The sequence below is a fragment of the Callorhinus ursinus genome, unplaced genomic scaffold (assembly GCF_003265705.2).
Source record: "Callorhinus ursinus isolate GAN/ISIS: 27379988/994484 unplaced genomic scaffold, GSC_fseal_2.0 scaffold22, whole genome shotgun sequence".
Taxonomy (NCBI): Eukaryota; Metazoa; Chordata; class Mammalia; order Carnivora; family Otariidae; genus Callorhinus; species Callorhinus ursinus.
In genome coordinates, this window is record NW_027397084.1 from 2,740,158 (window position 1) to 2,760,968 (window position 20,811).

At 55.6% G+C, this 20,811-nt stretch overlaps 1 long non-coding RNA gene across 1 annotated transcript in view; it reads right to left on the bottom strand.

Moving 5' to 3' along the window:
* Window positions 1-7,208: 7,208 nt before the first annotated feature.
* Window positions 7,209-20,811, bottom strand: part of LOC141374797 (uncharacterized) — a 35,795-nt gene continuing 22,192 nt past the window's right edge. The window contains exons 3-4 of the long non-coding RNA XR_012381919.1: window positions 9,051-9,135; window positions 7,209-8,542 (exon numbers count right to left, since the gene is read on the bottom strand). This is a non-coding gene — a long non-coding RNA (uncharacterized lncRNA). The remainder of the gene's footprint in view (window positions 8,543-9,050; window positions 9,136-20,811) is intronic.

Below are 20,811 nucleotides of genomic sequence, written 5' to 3' on the forward strand. Positions count from 1 at the left end.
TGGCAGAGGGTAGTGGAAAGGTAAACCAAAGAAAGACCCAGGGGGACAGTTCTCGGGCCAACTGTGGGTTGGGCAGAGCTCTAGGCTCCGTGACCCTGGAGTCCAGGGCCAAGACTGGTCCTAGAAGGCCACAGAGTGACCCAGGTCCCTGGCTAGGCCAGGGATATGCTAAGATCCTGACCTGCCGTTCGAGGAAAAGGGCACCATCTGAGCATTCAGGGGAGGCACTTGCTCTCCCTTCCCCCTTTGCATTTCGCCCTCTGGCCACCCACTTCCAGCTGTCTTTTGTCCCTGTCCCCCATGGCCCCCCGCTTTTTCCTGCCCTGCCACCACCACCACGTGGAAGAATCCAGCCACCCTGCACATGTGACATTTGGCATGGCGTGACCCCTGGGAGTTGGGCAGGGGCTGGGGACAGACCGAGACAACATAAACACATCCCAGGAGTTTACATTGTGGGGCCAGGAGGACACACCAGTCGGCGGGCTGCTGTCCTGTTTATTTCTTGAAGGTTCACGGCCAGGGAGCCACTGGAGGAGGAGGGTGGAGGCAGTCCTCAGGTGGCCGCAGCTGTCTGGATGTCGATGTGCCGGGCACCCCAGGAAGACCTGTAGGCCTCCGAGGCCACCCCCCTCCTGCCTCGTCCCAGCCACCCTACCCATCTCCCGGGACCGCGCACTGGTGCCTATGGGAGTCTGAGCACAGAGCGGCCTCCCTGAGCCTGCACTTTGGGGCCCTTCGGCCCTTCTCCCCTTTGGCCCCTGCCCTGCTCCAGGACCCTAGCTCAGACCCCAGTGCATTTTCTCAAGTCAGCTGGAGCTGAGCCTTGCTCCAGGGCACTCATTGTTAATGGTCTCCCTCGAATTTTCCCTGGGGGGGGTCTTACTTTTCTGAGTACCTCCTATCATTCAGCACCTCCTCCACCTACTCTGGCAAGCAGGCTGTGCTGGCAGGGAATGTCCATTGTCCGCACGGGAAGGTTGAGGCCCAAAGGGGACACCAGCCCCGGGTCCCACCCACAGCTCCTCGTGGTATCTGCGTTCAAGATCAATCGAAATGAGAGCCTCGCAGCGGCCCTGCACAGGGAGTCACTTTACAGGTGACAAGACCGAGGCTTTGAGGTGGCGAAGTGAGGACTCACCCAGAGCTGCTCTGCTGGTGAAGTCAGGATTCAAACTCAGTGCTGCCTGGCTCCAAGTGCCCTGCACACTCCTTCCCAGCCCACTGCCCAACCTTCACCCCAGGAGTCCAGGCACCTTCTGGGGGTCCACGCAGTTCTCGAAAGGGCTCAACCCTTCTTTTCTCCTAAGATGCTTATCTTGGAAGGCCGAAGTGTCTCCATTAACGTGTTCACCCTCATGCACAGTGCAAAGCCCCGTGTCCAGCACAGGCAGCAGGTAGGACGAACAATAATAATAATAAAAATTATAACGATCCTCAATGTTTGCTGAGCACTTGCTGTGTGCCTGCTCCTGTTTAAGTGCTAGAGATATGATATCTCCAGCAGCCCACACAACTCTCCGAGGCTATTATTAACTCTATTATGCATGCTCCCAATTTACAGTCGCAAAGACTGAGACACAAAGAGGTGAAGTGAGTTGTCCAAGGTAACAACTAGAAAATGCCAGAGCCAGGTCTGGGATCCAGAGCCACCATGCTGTACGTAGGAAGTCTGGGTGGAGGTTGACTTTACAGACCAGTGTAAACAGTATAGGTGTGAATGTGCACACACGCGTGTGCACACACACACAGCAACCAGCGAGGGGGTAGATGAAGCTGAGCCCCAGTGTGCAGAAGGAATCAGAATAATGCAGGGTAGCTGGAGGAAGGGCTCCTGGCTGTGATGGGTTGCGTGTCAGGGCATAAAGGACGTGAGAGATACAGACCATTCCCAGTGTGCCGGACCCTGGGCAGGACTCTTCTCCAAAGATCTGGAACATAGTAGGTGTTGAGTAAGTGTCCTCAGAATAACTGAACAGTGCAAATGTGGTGCTCGTGTTGGAAGTCCCGACAAGGACAGCAGTGTGGTGGTGCTGAGCAGAAGTGGGGGACAGTCGGTGGTGGGGTGATGGTGGAGGGGTAATGGTGAGGAAATTGGGGGTGGAGTTAGTGATAGAGGCAAGAGCATAAATACATTTCCTCTACTCTCCGGGATAGCCCTCTACAGTGCACACCAGACCTCGCGCGCTCCTAATCCTCGCAGCTGCCTTTGGGGAGGCATTTTTAGCCTCATTTTATAAAGGATGACAGTGAGCCACGGACAAGTCACATTCTGCTCGCCCAAGGTCACAAGGCCAATAAGATGGCCTGGGCTCGCTGCCTTCGGAGTGGGGCGCCAGGCCATCGTCAAGGTGCCATGGTGGGACAGAGGCCATTCTGCACTCCCAACACGGCAGGCTCAGCCCTCGTCAGTCTGGGGGAGCAGGGCGTCGCAGAACTAGGTGACAGGGGAAGCGGTTCTAATCCCGGCCCCACCACGGACACGCTGTGACCTTCGCTGGGCAGTGGCCAAGGCAGATGTCAGCTGCCGAGTGACAGCAGGCCTTCAGGGAGAGCCAGTGGAGGCTGGCGGGAGCCCCACACACCAAGCAGATGAAGTCAGGGGTGGGAAATAATCTTGGAATCAGAGGAAGGCTCGCTTTGGGGTAACATTCCTGGAAAGCTCTGCTCTGATTGGCTTGAGGTTGGGGTTTCTGCCCAGGCCTTTCCAGTCAGGAGCAAGTTTATTAATAAACCCTGCCCTGACTCCTGCCCTCACCCTGGGGAGGAAGGCAGGGCTTCCTGGGACTCCTGGCCCCTCATCCCAGGGGTGGTGAGTCCCACTGAGGCGGGGGCGGGGGGGGGAGAAAGACTGAGCCCTTGGATCTAGGCAAGGAGTGCAAATGCCCTGCACCCCCAGACTACATTCCCCACCCCCCTGCAGCCCCAGGGATCCCTCTGCTTCAGCCACGGGTGAGGTGAACAGGTGAGCATGTTCTGTGAGCGCCCTCGTGAGCCCTGGGTGGTGTGTGGGTGGCAGTGCGGGGACAACTGAGCGTGAGGGGTGTTAAGGCCTCAGGAGCAGGCGGCCTCCCTCTGCAACTCCTCAGCACCCAAGGCCTAAATTTACTGCCTCCGCTCCCCCGCCTGCTGGCTCTGACCTCGTTAGGCTCCTGCCCATTTCCCAGGATGGGGGAGAGGAGGAATGACTCCTTAGTCTGAAGAGCAGGGGGGAGGAGGGAAAGTCCTGAGGGTGGGGGAGAGGGGAGACAGGGCACAGAGCTTAATATAGTCACAGGGCAGGCTGAGGAAGATATCGGCTCCTATTACACCTGCCACCTCGCCCCCATCATATGACCCAGCTCCTGCTGGCAAGGCGTGGGCAGGGTGAGAAGCACCTGGTCCTGGGAAGTGCTGGGGGCTGCTTCCACTGGGCTCAGCTGGGTGGTCCTGGCCAGGAAGGGAAGGAGCCTCCAGCACGGATCCCAGCATGGATGCCAAAGGGACCGGCCCCTCTGATCCACACCATCCCCCACCTCCCTCCTTCACCCCCAAATCCACGGTCCCAAATGATGGCACACCTCTGGGCAGAGCCCTAAGCCAGATTCAGGGGTGAGAGTCAGGATGCAAAGTTGCAGGGAAGTTGCTGTGAAAATCAGGTTTAGGATAAGCCCCTCCTGCAGAGAAATCTGAGCCCTATTCCCTCACTGCCCACACTGAGGGTGGAGACACAGCCCTGCCCTGGGGGAGCCCCAGTGTGACGGAACTGTCAGGCAAAATCCTCTCTGCTGGGCTTCCTGTGCGACCCTGGGCATTCACCTCAACATTTCAGAGCCTACGTTTTCTTGTCTATAAGGCGGCAACTCTCCCACGTCCCTCAGAGGTGCTCAGTGCCTACCTGGCAGATAGCAGAAGCTGAATAAAAAGTCATTATTCCTCTGCAGTGGGGGCGTTTTGTGGAAGAAATCATCACCGTTGGTCTTTAATGGGGGATTGCAGTAGCATCCCGTACACTCACCATTCCCACCCAAAGATGGATCATCTCTGGAAGGTCTGACTGTCCTGACACGCCTCCACAGTCTCCCCTGGCAGCCCCAGGCTTGGCATTTACAGTCAACAAATATCTGGAAAGTCAGCCACACAAGTGGGCCCAAGCCTGAGGACACAGGTGCAGCATGGGACAGGGCATCCACCCTAGAAGATGCTTTGCTGTGGCTTCTGGTCATGGACTGCCTGGAAACCAGTTTTTCAAATTTACTTTTTATCAAGGTGTAAGATTTGTGCATCAAATTGTACAAATCTTAAGGACACAGCTTGGTGAATTTGTGCATCTGTATATGCCTGTGTAGCCCCCGCCCAGATAAAGCACACGGTATTTCCAGCACACCAGCAGGCTCCCTCAAGCCCCAACCAGTCAATCCTCTCCCCCAGAGGTAACCCCTATTCTGGCGGGAGCCCCACACACCACCTATTCTGACTTGTGTCCCCTCAGATTGGCTTCGCCTGTCCTTGAACCCCATACAAATGGACTCCAAGGGCATGCCTTCTGTGTCTGGACCAGTCTGTTCAGCCCGAGGTCTGTGAGCGTCCTGTGAGCAATCCTCAGTGCTAGTTCTTCCTTTTTCATGGCCAAGTAGCTGTCCATCGAGTCCCTCATAACTTATTCATCAATTCTGTTGATGGACATTTGGGTTGTTTCCACTTTTTTTTTTTTAGAGAGAGAGACAGAGAAAAAGGGCGCATGTGCACAAGCTGGGGGTGGGTGGGCAGAGGGGCAGGGAGAGAATCTTCAGCAGACTCTGAGCTGAGCAGAGAGTCCAATGTGGGGCTCAGTCCCATGACCCTGAGACCATGACCTGAGCCAAAATCAAGAGTCAGAGGCTTAACCGACTGAACTACCCGGCTCCCCTCCACTTTTGATGTCATAAGACAACAGCAGCCATGGCATTCTTAGACACGTCTTTTGGGCGCATAAACATGGCAACCCATTCTGGAGAGCAGATTTGGGGGTGCATGCGTCATTAAGAACTCCAGGGAGGCACGGAGAGATTAAATATTACTCTGAGCTCCTTGGGTAGACACAGAAGGTATTATGCTAAGTGAAATAAGTCAGGCGGAGAAAGACAAATACCATATGATTTCACTCATATGTGGAATCTAAAAAACAAAACAAAGGAGCAAACAGAAACAGAGTCATAAATACAGAGACCAAATCGGGGTGGGGGGTGGGCAGAAAAGGTGAAGGGGATTAAGAGGTACAAACTCCCAGTTATAAATAAACTAAATAAGTCACGAGGGTGAAAAGTACAGCAAAGGGAATATAGCCAATAGTCGATGAGACTGCAATAACGTTGTGTGGTGACAAATGGTGACTACCGTCTTACTTATCATCTACTTATCTTGGGGGCCGTTGTGTAATGTACTGGAGCGTTGAGTCACTACGCTGGACACATGAATATGACGTTGTACAACCATACTTCAGTTTTTAAAAATTTAAAAATAAAAACCTTTTGAGCTACTGTCCTGGACTATAAGCTTTTTGGGGACCAACAGCCACTCACAGGGGAAGGAGGACAGACACAGAGGAACACCCAAGAGGAACTCCACCAACCTCCTCACTGAACCCAGAGCCAGTCACATGCGTGTGAGTGTGTGAGTGTGTGTGTGTGTGATTATATTCATTTCCTAGAGTTGCCTAACAAACTATCGAAGACATGGTGGCTTACAACAACAGGGATTTAATCTCTCATAGTTGAGGAGGAGGCCATAGTCCAAAACCCAGGTGTTGGCAGGGTTTGTTTATTCTGGACGCTCTGAGGGAGAGTCTTCCATGCCTCTCCGCTGGCTTCTGGTGGTGGCAGGCCATCCTCGGGGTTCCTTGACTTGTGGCTTCCTTGCTATAATTTCTGCCTCCATTGTCCCACGACCTTCTTCCCTGTGTGTCTCCGTGTTTCTGTGTCTACAAACTTCTCTCTCCCTGAGAGGACCCTAGTCGTTGGATTTAAGGTCCACCCTAATCCAGTAAGCTATCATCTTAACCTGATTACCTCTGCGGAGACTCTATTTCCAACGAAGGTCAGGTTCCCAGGTACTGGGGGTTAGGACTTCAACTTATCTCTTGAGGGACACATCCAACCAACCACACTGATTATGACTCAGCACGTTTGTATGTGAGTACACATGAGTGTTTGTGTGGGTGTCTACAGCGTGAGGGAGCGTGGTGTGTGTGTGCATGTGCTTGCCAGGACATGTCTACATTGGTGTCTCTGGTTGTGCGTCTGTGGCCATGGGCACGTGTTTGTGGGCAGGTGTGCATGTGTGCCCCTGCGTGCAGGGCTTTAGAGACCCCGCTGGCCTTGCTGAGGAGGGTGGGAAGGCAGCATGGCGGCAGTGGGCCCAGCTCCCTGCTGTGGCTGAGGAGGTGCTTAGGGCTAGCTGGGGGTGGGCAAGTGGGGCCTTGCCTCATGACTCCAGAGGGTGAGCTGTGAGAAGCAAGGACAAGGGTATTTGCTGAGCTGGGCACAGGTCGGGAGGCTGAGGAGGTGGCTCCAGGTGGCAACGCCTGTTCCCAGGTCCTTTTCCAGGAATGTTCCTAGAAAGCCCCTCCACCCAAGCTCCTATCCCCTGCACAGCATCTGCCTGGATGGGGAGGCTCTGGCTGACTCATACCCTCTTGGGGCTGGAAGCCAGCCCTCAGCTCCTGCCGTGCCAAACAGGTAGGGGTGGAGCAGGTAGCCAGCCCCTCCCAAGCCCCGCCCCGAGGCCCATCTGGATTAGCGCCCCATCACCCACCATGCCTGGCCTGGGGCCCAACCAGAAAGGGAGAAAGACAGAGGCGAGTATGTGTTCAGGTAAGGCCCAGAAAGAAGGCTGTTAATCTCCCAGGGCAGCTCTTTTAGGCAAACCCACCACCCAGAGACGGGACATTGGGAGGGTCTCTTCCATAGTCTTGTTGGCTTAGGGCCCACTCTGAGCCACTGATCTCATTTAACCCTCACAACCAAGTTTAAATGGTGTTCTGGTCATCCCCATTTTACAGATGTTATTGCGGAGGTCCTAAGGAGTTAAATGGCCTGCCGAAAATGACACACGTGTTTATGTTTTTTGGCATTTTTTATTCTCTCTGGAAATCCACACCTCACCCACTCCTCCACACTCAGACCACAGCTGCTCTTGCGGCAGCCCACCTGCCCACCACACACACCCCCTCCAGGTGCGGTCTTGCTCCCCCCCCTTCCCCAGGAAGACCGCCTGGCCCCTGGGGTGGCGGGACAAATTAGGGGGTGGTCTCTCCCTCTCCTCCCACCCTCCTGGACTTTTTGGCCGTGTCCTGGTTTTGTTTTTGGTGTGGTCGTGAGTTTACTGACTCTCTGAGAATGTTGGTGGGTTTGCGTGCACACGTCTGGAGGATGGGGCTTCTGGGCACACAGCTGTAGCTCCAGCTGGGTTTGCCCATCGGAGACACACGAGGGCAGAGTTGCGGTGGGATATACATTGCACAGGCCGTATCTGTGAGTGTGCCTAGGCACGGGTGTGCCAGCCCCTGTGGGTGTTCATGAAGAGTCTGCCCCCCTGCATCTTTGGGTGTCTATAGCATGACTCCCCATTTCTCTCCCCTTACCATAGATCCGCCACCGTCAGTTCAGACTCCTGGCCCCCAGGTAAGAGCCTGGTAAAAGCCACCTGTATCTGGGGACAGAGACACCTGGGTCTGAGGCCCCGCCTGCTCTGGCCACTGGTGCCCTTGAGCTGGTATGGCCCCACCCAGGCAGCGGGAGTGTCCTCATCCAATGGGATGGGGTGACATGGAGGAGGAGGCTTCTCCCGCCCCCAGGAAACACAGGGAGCACCCGGCTTCCTCGATGGGAGGCTCATTACCCCAGCGCTCAGTGGTTTTGAGGGGGGATTCACGCCAGGACTTGGCACATACTACAAAGTGTGGGGGGCACCCCCAGCACTCCCTCCCGCGGCTGGCCGGGGGAGGGGCTGTGACGTTCGGTGGCCTCATGCTGCTGAGAGGAAGTAGCTAATTGCCGACCTGATGACTGGGCAGGCTAAGGAATGGGGTGATGATGCCACCCGCGGAAGCAGGCGCCCCAGCACAAGGAGGGGGCCCTGCAGGGATGGGGTGGGCCAGGCCAGGCTCTGCAGAGGCTGAGGTGGTTGTGGCCAAAGGAGCAGGGGGTGGGGGGTTGTTGAGGCTGGGACCGTGGGAAAAGACTTCTCCCCAGCTTCCCTCAGCTTTAAGGGAAAAGAGTTGGGAGGCCCCAGGGTATGAAGGGTTTTGGGAAGGGGCTACAGGGGGCGGAGGGGGAGGAGAGGGTGGCAGAGGCTTGCATCTACACTCCCCAACCTTCCCGTGCTTCCCACCCTTGCCTTTAGCCCCTCTTTGGCCCCTGTGGCCCCAGGCTGGTGAGGAAGGAGGGAGCAGACAGAGGGCTCTTTTTACCATAAGATCCCCCGGGGCCCAAGCAGCCTACCTGGCCATACCTACTCTGCTGAAGGCCAGAGCATCCAGAAGTGGTGAGACTTCAGGTGTTCTTGAGGACAGGAAGAGCAGGTGCTTTGGACAGAGAGAACAGAACAGGCGAAGGCTGGGCAGTGGGCTTTAGTGAGGCTAATGGAGGATAGGGGCTTGCTGTCATGGTTAAGGGGGGGGGCAGGGCCCTTCTGTACCTAGGGCCACACTGTCCCTTCCTGGCAGAAACTGGGTAACCAGACTCAGAGCTTCTCCCACAGTGCTGGCCACAGCCTCTGGCCCCGGCAGGCCTTGGCCTCGACTGCCAGAGCAAGGACCAAGTCAGGAGCCACACAGGATGGAGGCCCCACCCCCCAAATCCCCAGGTGCATCCATTCCAGAGAACCTGCCAGCCCTGAGCGCCAAAATCCAGGACCCATCCATCTGTAGGTCAGTGCTCTGGGCCCTTAGCGCCCCCTGTGGGCAGGGAGCTATACTAATGGGGGGAGGGCCCTCCACCTGCCTGAGGGAGGAGACAGACCCGCCCTCCCAATAGCACACAAATCCTGCCTCGGGGTATGCCCAGTGTAATGAAGGGGACTCAGACATTGACCTACTCGCTCCAATCTGAAATTCAGCCCCCGTCCTCAGGAAGATCCCACTCCGATGGAGACGTGTTCTACCAACAAAGCTCCATTCTGAAGGGTGAAACAGAGTACCGGGCTTCAAGAAACTTAGTCTGAGGGTAGAGACACACGGCCACATAGAATTTTTCTGGGCCCCCCAATCTGTTGCTGACATGGATTAGACATTTCAGTGACTTTAGTGCTGCTAGAAAAAAATACAAGACGTCCAGTTAAATTTGAATTTCAGTTAAACGACGAATATTTTAGTATAAGTATATCCCATACAACATATGGGGCGTACTTACGCTAAAAAAAAAAAAAGTATCCATTGCTTATTTGGAATTCAAATTTAACCGGACATCCTGTACTTTTATTTGTCAAAGCTGACAACCCGAGATGTATCCGATCTAAGGGAGGAAGGAAGGGGGAGGACCCCCAGACACCAAAATGCAGGTAAACATTACAGCGTGCTCCAGCTCAGGAGAGCAGTGGTGGGGCGGGAGGGGAGTCCTGGGGCGCTGGCTCGCAGCAGTTTAAAATTCCTTCCAGGCCAGATCCCTAATCCCTTGGTGCACAATGGCCGCCTTCTCCCCCACCGCCTGCGCCCACGCCCTCCCCCGCGGGGCCGTGGCAGTGCCACCACGGGCCTCTTTAAGCCCCTTTGAAGCCGGCAGAGCCCCGCGCCGCGGGAGGCCCCGCCGCTATGCCAGCTATGCCAACTATGTCCCTGCCGCCGCCGGCCACCACTGCTCCCCCATTAATGCTGGCTAATCTGGCTAATAAATAAACTCCCCTCCCAGCCTCAGCCCCCCACTGGCTCCTCCCTGCTCCCCCAGAACTGATTTCAGTGCTCGGGTACAATATGCGTCCCCACTCCCTTCTGATAGCTCTCTCTCTCTTTTTTTTCTATCGCCGTCCTAAGACCTGTTGCCCATCGCTGACGGAATTTGGGGAGTCTCTGCCTCGCGCATTGCACCAGCATCTCTTTCAGTCCACCTGCGCGCGGGGAGCGGGCCACATGGCTAGGTGCGGGGACACCGCTCGATGCCCGCGGAAGATCCGCTGGACCGGAGAGCGCCCCCTGGAAGCCAGGGGCGGTGGGGGCACGCCCCCTCCTGGCCACGCCCCCAGGCCACGCCCTCCCGTGCGCGCGGCCGTGGGGCGCCTGGCGAGCAGCCCGGGGACAGCTGACTCCGCGCCGGGGGAAGGCGATGGCGCCTCCCACGGCAGGAGTCCTTTCTCCACGGCCTCTGCCGCCCCCTGCGTCCCCACCCGGACCTCGGAGAGTCTGACTCAGAGCCGAGCCCGCATCGCTTCACCTCTCACCACACACCCGGAGCGCGCGGAGAAATTACAAGATTGCAGGGGCACTGCTAACGCGCTCTAATTACCCACCGCCGCTCTTCTCCGCGGCGCTCTGCGGCGCTGGGCCAACGCGCCCTAATTAGGAACCCGTCCCTTTCCCCGGGCCCAGGAGCGCGCGCGGTGGCTCTGCCCGCCGACGCCTCCTGTTGCCCTCCGAGACTGCCCTGAGACCCCCACCTGTGGTGGGGAGAGGGGAGGTGCAGGACTTGGAGACCCGAGCCTCAAGGTGAAGAAGGCCGTCCCGTCCCTCCCTCCCGTGAGCCCACAGCCCTCCAGTTGTGTGTCCGGAAGGGACAAGGGACTCGGAGTGTGGGGAGGAGGCAGGACCCGTTGCGTTGACAGGGACACTGAGGCCCGTGGAAAGTAACTGTCCAGGGCAGGGCACCAGGGCAAGAGTATCCCCACTTTGCACGTGAGGCACAGAAAAGTGAAGGTTTTCACGGGGAAGGCCACCCAGCCAGAACTCCCAGATCAGCTTATTTCAGGGTGGCTTGTGACCCGCCCCACAGGCTCCTTCCCCTGACAGGGAAATTACCCTCTCGCAAGGAAAGGTGATACCTTCATCACAGACCTGGAGCCGCAGGGGGGCCGGGAGGCCCACCAGCTGTGGCCTGTGTGTCAGAAGGGAGCTAGTGAGGAGTGGCTAAAGTCTTGCTTCCCGGGAAGGGTGGGAGAAGGCCCTGAAGACACGGAAGCCAGGCCTCGTGGCCGGGACTAAGAAGGAGCAACTTGGCTGTCAGCTTCTTTATCCAAACCAGGCTTAAACCTTTCCTCTATCAGGAGTTCTTTCCTGATGTCCAGGGGGCTGCAGACTCATGGCCTTGAGCCAAGTTTAATCTTTAGTGAGGTTTTGTTTGGCCTGCAATGAGTATGTGTGTTTTTTCTTTTATTGAATATGAGAGCTGACAGACAGTGTGAGTTGTCTGACTGCCCTCCCCATTGGCAAAGGCCAGTGTGGTTAGACTAGTCCCCAAAGGCATTTGGGTTTGAGACCCCTGATTGAAACCAGTCCACTTGGCTTTGCCTTTAACCTTTTCTCAGGTGCCGGGATCTTGGTCTGGGCTAATGCCACCCCCATGTAGTCTTTGCATGTTTCTTGGTAAGCCTGCCCAGGTGAGTGACCCTGGGCGCCCCCGTTTAGGCTCCCCAGATGCGGTGGCAGTGGGGGCTGCACATGCCTCTGGAAACCCCTCTGGTACCCCTTTTTTTTCATCTTGAATTTCAATCTGTGCCTTGGGTGTGCCTTCCCCAGCAGGGATGGTAGCGGTTTTTCTGCCATGCAACTAAAGATTCCTTGAGGGCAGGATATTAGATCTCTCCCTTTAGTCTAGGATCTTACTGAGGGCTAGGGGACTGGGGTGTGGGGGTAGTATCCTCCATCACAGGAAGCTCCCCGAGGGCAAGGCTGTGTCTCCCCCTCAGACTGAGGCTCCCTGAGGGCAGGGCTATGGCTCCCCCTCAGTCTGGAGCTCCTTGAATGCACTGGATTCTCGCCTGAGACAGGGCCTTTGCACCCCACCCCAGCCCTCTGGCTCTGGCAGCACCCGGGCATTCCTCCCAGGACACCGTTTGTCATGCTTTGATGAATGAAACCTACTAAGAATAACTCAGTCCTTGTAGTCTCTAAAGGACAGAGGTGTGGGGAGAGGGAGGGGCTTGTGACTGTGGGGGGCCTGGGGGGAGACGGACACATTCTTTCATCCAATAGCATTTTCCCAGGTGCCCATCTGGACACCGAGGGGAGACATGGTGAGTGCCATAGGGCCCCCTACTGTGCCATTTCTGCTGTTGTCAGTAGGGAGGTGTCCACAGGAACCCTGAGACTGAAATCCCCACCCCCTTCTTCACAACTTCCCCACCGCAGAAGTCATCACCTCAAGGCCACCCAGCCCCCCTCTATGCCTGGCCCAAGCTCCCTCTCCTTGGAACTCAGGTGTTTGGGGTCAGGGGCTGCTTCCAGTGAGTCACGGTTGTGGAGCGGGGGGGACCTCTGGAGCAGCCTTCCTCCTATGGAGACCTGTCAGAGTGACCATGGGAGAATCTAGAAGCAGTCTCTCTTAAAAAAAAAAAAAAGGGGGGGGTGCCTGGGTGGCTCGGTTGGTTGGGCGCCTGCCTTCCGCTCAGGTCATGATCCCCAGGGTCCTGGGATCAAGCCCCACATAGGGCTCTCTGCTCGGCAGGAAGCCTGTTTCTCCCTCTCCCACTCCCCCTGCTTGTGTTCCCTCTCTCACTGTGTCTCTCTCTATCAAATAAATAAAATCTTAAAAAAAAAAAAAAAGGATGTAGATGCAATCTCAAACTGGCAGGAGGGCCTTTGGTGCTCTGAAAGGGGGAGCAGGTGTGAGTGCCCCAGAGGATGCATCCCTGTCCCCTGCTCACTTTCCACTCTTCCTCCCTCATCCTTCCCCTTCCCACTTCAAAACCTCAAGCCCCCAGTTAAGAATTGAGCCACCTTTCCAAAGCAACTCTTCTCCCAGGCCCTTCACAGGGGGCCTGTGGGGTGGGGAGGCTGTGACCTTAACCCGCTTCTCTGGATGGGGCCTTCCTGGCACTCCACCCCCAATTGCCACCTCCTGAGAGGGACATTTCAGCCTGATCTTGGCAAGATTGTCAGCCTATGAGCCAGGCAGTCTGGTATGGTACCAGCTCTGCCACTGATCCCACTGTGACCTTGAGAAGCTATGTGCTTCTCGGGGCCTCAGTTTCCCCATATGTAAAAGGACTTTTGTCCAGTTTTCAAACTTTTTTTTTAAATAATGGATCCTTCTGTTTAGCAACTTAAGTGGCATCTCTACTGGTAACACAGAAAACGTTTGGGGTTCTGTGGTCAAAATAGGAGTGGGGGCCCAGGACCCTAGTCCATCTCTCTCTCTCTCTCTCTCTCTCTCTCTCTCTCACACACACACACACACACACACACACACACACACACACACACACATCAGCTCCAGGGCACTCCAAAGAGCACACTTCATAAACCTCTGAACCCTGAAATCATTCCCTTGCAAGCATTCTGGGGCCCTGCCAGGGCTGGGAGCTCTCGAACTGGGGGTTCTGACAGCTCTGAGCATGAAGCAGTGATTGTGGGCCTTCCGGGTGTAGGGAGCAGGGCCCCGGGATAACAGGGTGGGGGGCTCAAACAGATAGGGGGCATCCTTTCAACACTGGGTAACCCCAGCAGGGCTGGGCGGGAGCCTGGGTCCAAATCTGGGTATATGCAAACGCTCACTGCCCTCCCTACCCACCCACCCCCGCCCCAGCCAGAAGTCAGGTGGGTTTCTCTGGTGCTGGGCCCCTCAGGTGGGGGGAGAGTGGGATGAGTGGAGACAGAGAGGGCCCTTCCCCAGTGGGAGGGGCAGCACTTATGGCAGGAGCCTCTGCAGCTTTTTTCTGGAATCCCTCTCACTATGCCTAGGACAAGGACCAGAGCAGCAGGGGTGGGCGGCTGATAAGGGCCCCGCGGTGGTTGAGCTGTAGGAGGCCGAGCACCAGGAAACCCAGCTGGGGTTGTGTACCCCACTGCAGGAGACCCGGGGAGCCCCACAGCACCACTAAAGCTGCAAGTGTGAGGATTCGGTGCCAACAGGGAATGCAGGTGGGAGGGGGCCCTTGGGGCACTGGTGACAGGAAGGCCAGAGTGAGGAGGGGAGCAGGTGCCACAGAGGGAAGAAAGATAACACCAATAAGAGGCAGGCCTGGGCCTGGGGTCCCAGCACAGGGCAGCGGGCGGGTCCCTCCAGAGTGGGGGAACTGCTGAAGTACCCCAGTCCCCCCTTGCCAACAGATGGCCTGCGCTCAGGGGCGCTGAGAAAGGCTTGTGTTCAGCCCAGCCACCCAGGGTCACCAGGCAAAGGAGGTGCTGCCCCCACACTTACACCCCCAGGCAGCATGCACCTGCACAGCCCCAGACAGACCATTTTTCCTGATTTCCCTCAGGGCACCTCACCCTATCCCAAACACACACACACACACACACACACACACAGAGTCATTTGTCCCCTAGAGACTTCTCTGCCTTGGCCTAGGGAACTCCTGGATCTCTGTTCTCTGCCAGGCACGGCTCTGGGCACTGGGGCTATGGGAATAGAAAAATCAGCCAAAGTCTCTGCCCTCGTGGTACTCACATTCTAGGGAGGGATGACAGTTGATCAACAAGTCAGAAAAGACAAAAGTTGAGGTCATGATAAGACTTGGAGTGGAGAGTGTGGCATGGGTGGGGCGATTTCAGATGGCGTAGTCAAAGACTGTCTTTGGGAGAAGGTGACATTTGAGTGCAGACCTGAGCTCCGAGAAGCCAGTCATGCTTTGGAAACAAAGAGTCCAAAAATGTACAATATTTTTAAAACAGAAAAGAACACGGCCGGCACCTGGGTGGCTCAGTTGGTTAAGCGACTGCCTTCGGCTCAGGTCATGATCTTGGAGTCCCAGGATCGAGTCCCGCATCAGGCTCCCAGCTCGGCAGGGAGTCTGCTTCTCCCTCTGACCCTCTTCCCTCTCGTACTCTCTATCTCTCATTCTCTCTCTGTCAAATAAAATAAATATAATCTTAAAAAAAAAAAAAGAACACGGGTTCACGAACATTAAAGGGCAAGAAAGTGAGGAGTGTTTCAGGACATCTGCTATATGCCCAGCATGATCCTAGGACATTCACATGCACCGTCTCCCACAACCCGCCTCAGAACCCTGTGTGTCAAATTTCATTCATTTTACAGATAAGAAATATGAAGCCTAGAGAGGTTACTGTTTCATTCATCTAATAAGATGTATTGAGTTTTGGGGCGGCTGGGGGGCTCAGTCTCAATCCCAGGACCCTGTCCCCCCCCAACTCTAGAGGGACCCGCCCCTTGCCTTCAGCTCAGGTCATGATCTCAGGGTCCTGGGATTGAGCCCCAAGTCGAGCTCTCTGCTCAGCGGGGAGTCTGCTTCTCCCTCTCCCTCTGCCCCCACCCCAGCTTGTGCTCTCTCTCTCTCTCTCTCTCAAATAAATAAATAAATTTTTTAAAAAAAGATGTATTGAGTTTTAGCCTCTAACACTATAATAAATCCCACAGGGGCCCTGCCCTCTTAGGGCCTCCAGTCTGTGAGAACACAGAGGTGGATCAGGGAGGGCTTCCTGGAGGAGTCCATGCCCCAGCTGAGTCTGAGAAGGTGAGGAGGGGGTGACAGGGGAAGTGATGAAGTAAAAAGAGGGACCAGAGGGATGGCACCAGCGGCAGGGTGACCTGTGGACAGAAGTAAAGGACTGGGGTGGGGGGTCCTGCCCGCTTGCCCAGTCAGCTCCCCGAGGGACTAGGGTGGTGAGTGAGGACGCTGAAGGCAGACGGGAGGGCAGGAGGGCAGATGGGGCCACCTGGTATGGCTGTTAGGCAAGGCAGGTCTGGTGGAAGCTCTTCTAGGGCTCTGGTGACCTGGATCCCCCCAAGTGATAAGGTTACCACTGGCAAATGATGGGTGCCAACCAACAGCAAGGCCTAATCGGACAACTCACACACATTCACACACCTCACACCCACAGACACAGACAGACGTGGGCATACCACACATGCACAGACACACATGCAGCCGGCCCCACTCCTTGGTCTGTATTGATGAGGGCTGTAGAAAGGCACGGGACAGGGGTCAGAGGTCACAGAACAGTGTGGCTTCAGCATAGTGTAGGCCTCAGGCCCTAGGCACCTCTCTCTGGAGCCCCAGGAGCTGGTCCTCCAAACCGCCCTCCCCAGCTCTCAGGCCTCTTGCCTTCCCTGTCACCTCCCGTACTCTCTGAGACCTTGCCTGCCAGTACCTTGTCCAGGGTACACAGACAGGACACGCAAACTCCTTGGCCAGTCGCGTTCACAGGGAGTGCAGCCCCGCACATCCCAGCCAGCAGCAGAATCTAGACTCAGAACAGACTCTGCTGGACTGGAACAAGCAGGCCACATCAGAGAGATGAGCATTCGTACACCAACACAAGGACTCGAACGCAAGGTCAGATACCGAACAGCTCAGCCACAAGCTGGGGGTGGGGGGCACAAGTAAGATGGATTTGGGTGAGCATTGCTGGGAGGGGGCTTGTTCCCTAGGGAGCAACGAATATGCAGATCGGAGCTGTGCTAATGGGAGGACAGCAGCCGGCTAGAAGAGAGAGGGGCAGCCCCCAGGCTCTGAGTTGGCCAGGCCCTCCAGGAGCCGTGGGTCCAGACCTGGGGATCTCCCCATGAAGGGGACAATGACAGAGTGACAGGGTGCGGAAGGCTCTAGGAAGCCCATCATAGGAGGAACTACCACAAGGATGTTTAACCCCCAAAACAAGACTCCGGCATCTGGGAGGCCCCCGCACTAGCCACAGCCTTTGCATACTGGTGTCTCCAGCTACTCAGCTAGTTCCGCTCTGTACCTTCTTCACAGCAGCTACAGCTCTACTTCCTCAGGAAAGCCTTTTCTGACCTCACTGTCAGTTGTGTCCCACGTTTATATGCTCTGCCTGCCACCCAGCCCTGGTCTTGGGGTTGCCCTTACCAGAAGCGGTGTCTCCCTAATGGACTGTAAGCACCGTGAGGTCAAGGGCCATATGTGCCATTGCTTACTATTGTTTTCCTGGTGCCTGGCACATCATAGGAGCTCCATAAATGTCTACAGAGGGAGGGAAGAAAGAGAGAGAAGGAGGGAGGGTGGGGGAATGGAGGTCCCTTGAACTGTCCGAGGGCTGCCATATATAGGTTCTCCAGGGGCAGAAGGAGCAGGAGCACCAGGAGAAGATCAGCCCAGGGAGTCAGATTTCAAATCATCAATAGGAAGGTTTTTGAAGTCAGATGGTCACAATGTGGATCAGGCTGCCCCAGAAGACAGTGAGTTTCTCGGGATGAGTTTAAGCAGAACCAAGAGGAGCACTTGGCAGAGGTGCTATTATTTGAATGAATGAATGAATGAATGAATGAGGATGATTACTACCGAGTATTCACACATGAGCAGGAGGCTGCAGACAGCTGACCCGTGTCTCAGAATTGCATCTGAGTCAGACCCCAGGTGGACAAATAGCCACGGCCCCGAGATGCACGCCGCACACACGCTTACAGAAAAGCACATTTCTAATCCGTCCAGCAAAGCCAGACGTGTCGTGCTGGATGACATTTGCAGCAGGGCAAGGACAGAGGTGTCTTGGGAGCAGCTTTGTCCTGATTACCCTCTCACTCTTGCCAAAAAGGTCACCCCCTTTGGGCTACTTTCCCAGGGGCTGACCCCCTGGCACGAATCTGTCCTGAGGTCAATGCTCCTGTGGCACCTTCCTCCTCGGGGTTGGGGATGGGATTGAGAAGGAGGAACTTGGCACCTGGTCTCACTTGGCAATGACCTGGCCTGCAGAGGCTGGGGTGGGCGGGGCAGGTGCCCTGGCTCTGAGCTCCCCCTGGCATGTTCAGAAGCCTGAGACGTAGGTCCAGCTCATGCCTAGGAGCCCTGTCCCTCCCCCTCCACCCCCAAGCCCTGTGAGCTTCCTGAGAGCAGGAACTGTAGTCTTAGCTGCCTCTAACCCACCGCTGGCTCAGAGGAGGGACCCACTGGGTATGAGCTGAGCAGCCCAGGGACCAGGGCTGACAGAGCTGAGATAGAAAGCGGTGTTCTGCTTGGGGAGACAAAGATGGAGCACTTTCTAGCCGGAGTGCAGTAGCATCTAGATGGGGACTGGGAAGAACGCGCCCAGGGGCCCCTAAGGCTGGGACCAGGTTGGACTTGTCTTCTGTCCGTGCTCTGGGACTGCCCTGTCTCCAGCAGCCCTGCTGTGGCCAGTGACCCGTCAGTGACTCACAGCCAGCTGTGGACACAGAGGGGAGAAAGTGGCCCCCAGCTGAGCTCATGCACTCGCAATTAGCCCTCCATGCTTCCTCACCAGGAAGAGCCTCCCGGCTTCTACGCACGCACATCCCAAGCTCCCTTTCGCAACCGTGATGCGCCTCTTGCTGCTTATTTTAGCCTGATGAAGCCTCTTGAAATGTCAGAGCTGGAACCAAGTTGGGATCATGCATTTCAATCCTTCCATTCAACCAGGGCGAAAACAGATATTCAGGAGAGTAAGGGGGATGTGTTTCAGGTTACATAGCTAATTCACTGAAATTCCACTGCAGCCTTTGGGGACCCAAATCCAGATGTCCTTAGCTCAGAGGGGGGCAGTCTGCTTCAGCCAGCCCCTGGCCACACTTCTGGAGCCTCTGGAGCCAACATACCCGGATTTGAACCCGGATTTGCCCATTATCAGCTGTGCGACTATAGGCAAGTTACTCAGCCTCTCCATACCTGTCTCCTCATCTGTAAAATGAGGCTAACAAGGGTACCTAGCTCCCAGGTTGGTGTGCGGCTCCAGTGAGTTAACAGAGCTGAATTGCTGAGAGCAGTGCCAGGCGCATCACAAGTACTCATGTTAGAACATGTTAGCTAGCATTCTTGGGTGCACAGTGGAGTCACCAAACCTCAGTCCTTGGTGTGGAAAGTTCAAAAATTTGGTTTTATCACTTTGCCTGAGGGTGAGCAGATTCCAGGAGGCCAGCCGTATAACCAGGCTTGTGGCAAACCGATGTATGGTGTTACCGCTGAGGCCCAGACGTTGCCGTCAGAAGGAGCAGAGGGGACCCAGAGGCCGCCTGCGTCCCACTCCGGCAGGCGCCACCTGAGATCCCAAGATCGCAGACATCACAGCAAGGGCCATTGGAGATTCTCAGGGCAGCTCAAGCTGGAAGAACCTGGAGAAATGCCCTTCTGAATGCAAGAGTGAGCCTCTGTTCATCTGCAAAACGAGGGAAAGCGGAGCCTCTAACTCACAGGGTGGTTGCCGCGCATGAGCTCAGGTGGCGCTCTACCCAGCAATGTCCTTTCCAGCCCTCTACCTTCCTGCCCCTTACCTGCTTGAGGCCAGTGGTCTCAACTCAGAGCAGCCTCTCCTAGACCCCGCTGGAGAAATATTAACAACTTCTTCTCCTGCCAAGTTCCCCCTTTACCAGTCACCAAAGCTCTGACACCTCACGCCAGAGGAGCTACGGTCCCAGGACATGTACAAGATCGGGGTGGTCTCATAGCAGCCTCAGAGATGCTTGTGGGTTGGATGACTCGGTGAGTTAGTGAATGGAGCAATTCCCAGAACCTTCTGAAAACTCATCCTGAGCTTTCAACATTGAGCAACATTCTGGTTTCCCCAGGGCCCCAGCCACAAACTATCTCTGAGGAATGGCTGCTGTTCATTTGTCTCATCCCTGGTCAGTGTTCACCTCTCATGAACACAGCAATCTTTCTCAGCCCCTATCCACCGCCACCAACGAGACGGGACAACCAAGTGTGTTTGCAGCCTCCTCCAGATCAGTGCTATCATAACCATCCCACTGCCCATAACCACCGCCCACAAGCCTGGTGGTCAGTCTCGAGCCCTGGCCTGCTCTCCAAGTCACAGCTGTCCCCCATCCACCCCACCAACCTCCTGGGATGGCCTGCGTAAGGAAACTGACTTTTTAACCTGCTCTTGCAAATCCTCTGATCCCTCATGATGTTGTCTAAGTCCTAGCCGTTGCCCTGCCAGCTGGTCCCTCCCCATGGGCTACTGCTGTAGCTTGTCCTTTCCTCACCAGAATATCACCTACTGTCTGGACTCCTGTCCATCAGGGCAGACTGAAACTCTTCAGGTTGGGAAGCCAGCCAGAGCCGGCTGGGAGTTTGTGCCCCTTTGAAGACTGGGAAACTGGACACTAGTTCTATCCTCAGGTGCTCAGTCATGGTATGGGCATTATCTCCAGTTTGGTTCAAGCTCTTCCCCAACATTGACCCACGATTCAGGACTCTGCATATTTCTGGGCCACCAGTGGTCCCTACATACTAACCAGAGGATTCCAAGAATATCCAAACTGGAAGATCCTGAGGAATCACCCAGTCTAGTGGAGATATTCCTAGAGCATTTGAAAATGTGTTAGTCTTGGGCGCCTGGGTGGCTCAGTTGGTTAAGCGACTGCCTTCGGCTCAGGTCATGATCCTGGAGTCCCGGGATCGAGTCCCACATCGGGCTCCCTGCTCAGCAGGGAGTCTGCTTCTCCCTCTGACCTTCCCCCCTCTCATGTGCTCTCTCTCTCTCATTCTCTCTCTCAAATAAATAAATAAAACCTTTAAAAAAAAAAAAAAGAAAATGTGTTAGTCTTTTTTATTGTAACAATGATGAGAGGTGGTCTGGCATTGGGTGCCATGGGCCAGAGATGCTAAATATCCCACAAAGCACAAGGCAGTTTGCACAATGAAGAACTACACTCCTCTGTCCACCGATAGATGAATGGATAAAGAATATGTGAGATATGAATGTAAATGGGCTAAATGCCCCACTCAAAAGACACAGGGTTTCAGATTGGATAAAAAAGCAAGAACCATCGATATGCT